Genomic DNA, 2,542 nt, shown 5'->3' on the forward strand with positions numbered 1-2,542 from the left:
TGCTGTGCAAGATTACGGAGCTGTATCGTGAGAAGAGGACTGTCTGAGTTTAGCACAAAGCTTCGTTCATCGACCGCAGCTGGCAAGACATGTTTGTCAGCCAAGGTCATGCTGCATGCTTCGCTGTTCGGCACGGCATGGAGGCACGAGGCATGGTGCATGCTCGTCACGGCATCGAGGGCGGTGGCATGGGAGTAGTCGCCGGCAGCCCGCGTACTGTGGTGTGGTTGGCCCAGTCCAGCACCTCGAAGCAGCTGGAATTCGCGCCTCTCGGAGTGCAAGGACAGCGTTGAGGCCTTGCTTCCTTGAGCTGCTCCTTCACCAAGGAGAAAGAAGTCCTGCTCCTTGACCAGGCCTTGATGAAGGAGAAAGGGGGTTGGGGCGCAGTGTCAATATACCTCCACTCGAATTCTCCAAAGTGGAGAGGGTCACCACGATCTTCAGGGACGAATCCAACCTAATAGCCGTGATTGATGATGCTTGTACGATGGGTGCTTCAGATGCCTGGCGATGGAGGTGGACCCTTTCATGCCAATCGCAAGGTATAAGGTGCAAGGTGCAAGGTGCAAGGCGCATGAGCAACTGCTGGGGCCTTGCTTTCCTGTTTCGGTCCTTGGTCTTTCTTGTCTTGTCGCTCGGGTGTCGTCCGAAAGTCTGTGTTTCGACGAAGTGACCGGACGTCTGACGGAAGTTTCTTCCAGAAAGGCCATCGAGTGCAATGTTCGGCTGCCCCGGTCAAATACGGGTGATGATCAAATTGAGCCATGTAGAGATGGTTTGGGGGGCAAGGCCTGAGTAATTCTCCTGTAGCGCTTATCTGGGTGGCCAGGCACCCGAGCGAGTGTAGAAAAAAATTACCTAGGTACTTAGGCCACTGGAGTAGGTAGGAACCTTGGGTACCTGCCTACCAGGTACCTTACCTACCTTTAAGGTACCTTAGATGCTTACCTAGGTACTTACCTTAAGGGTGCCTGCCTACCTAGGTACGGGAGAGGTGCCTACAGGGAGGTGCCTACGGAGAGGTGCCTACGGAGAGATAGGGCTAGGGTAGCCACCCATCCTGCTCACCAAAAATTGCTTGTTGCTGCCTTCACAAGTGCAATCAATGGCTGGCTGGGCCAGTGCAAAGCCTTGAGCTGTCGGTCGGCCAAGTGTCTCAGGGGCCACGCAGCGGTGGACGAATAAAGCTGCTTCTGTTGTAGTGAGGCTGCCGATGACATACCTGTTGGAGGGGGTTGGGCCGTCGGACGATCAGTCTCGTCTGAGCTGAGTGTTGTCTGGAATTCTGCACCTGCTGCAGCGGACAGCGGACACGCAAGGCACGTCACTGAGCGCCGGGTGCTGGGGCGATGGGCACTGGATCAGGGACCGCACGCCCGTCGAAACAGCCCGTCTCGGAAAGGCAAGACGTGGGCCGCCACAGCTACCTAAGGTGCCTACCTACCGACCTAAGGTAGGTAGGTAGGGAGGTGCGACCCCTAACGCCTCTGAGCTGGTGTCTCTCCTCGCTAAAAAGTCCGCCGGCGTGCCAAATCACCACTCAACCCCCCCCCCCACGGCCCTCCAGGCCAGGGGCAGCCTGCCCAAGCGATAGTATCCCGTGAGGCCTGGTTGAAACCTTATACCACAGGCACGTGACCATCTGGCGCCAACCAGTGACGGCCACTGGCCAGCAAGTACAACAGTGAGCGACAGTGACGAAAGTCTGGACACTGGACATGCCGTCCGCTGGTGGAGTGTCATGAATCCGGCGCCACCCCTTTGATTGCGCTAATGCAATTGGGGAGGCGCCCCCGGCGGCCCCTCCACGCCCAACTGCGGTACTTCAGGCCGTGCGTCGAGGTACATTTGCTGGCGCTGGACCAACCACACAACCGACAAGTCATCCCTGAGCCCCCCCTCCCCGTTCCCTACAGGCTGGCACCTTGGCACTTGGCACCTCCATTCGCCCTCGTCCTTGGTCGGAGAGCCGCTGTGCTGCCCGCTCTCTTCAAGCTTGCAGTAGGGGGGTTGAGCGAGAGCGAAATCCCATCATTCATCCCAAGGAGCCCCCAAGGAAACCCAAGAACCAAAGACCCCAGCGGAGCCCGCAACTCAGAGACGCCGACCATTTCGACGATCGAACGGCGCCCTCTCTTATCTCTCTTTCTCTCTCTCTGGATTCCACCTTCGATACCCCGATATTCCGACATCCCATCCTCTCGCTCTCTCTCCACGTCTCTATCGGCTCTGTCTGTCCGTCTTTGTGCGATCGCCCACCGCGGCGCGGCCACCCGCTTGTCGCCCCCCCCCATACACGTCTTGCCTCGTTGGATGTACCGATCCCCCGACGACGGCCAACCTGTGATCTGACGGCCCTCGACGGCGCCTATGCCTCACAACCGCTCTTGACCCCGATGCGAGTTCACAGACCATTTTTCAACCCATCGATCACAATATACGCCCGGTGTTCTTTGCTTTGGGGGGGTTTCGCTGGCGTTCTGGCCTGTCCCACGGCCCTCTTGCTTTTCTAGATGATGGTGCGTCCCCCCCCCCCCCGTTG

This window comes from Verticillium alfalfae, genomic scaffold (assembly GCF_000150825.1).
Source record: "Verticillium alfalfae VaMs.102 supercont1.11 genomic scaffold, whole genome shotgun sequence".
NCBI classification, from domain to species: Eukaryota; Fungi; Ascomycota; class Sordariomycetes; order Glomerellales; family Plectosphaerellaceae; genus Verticillium; species Verticillium alfalfae.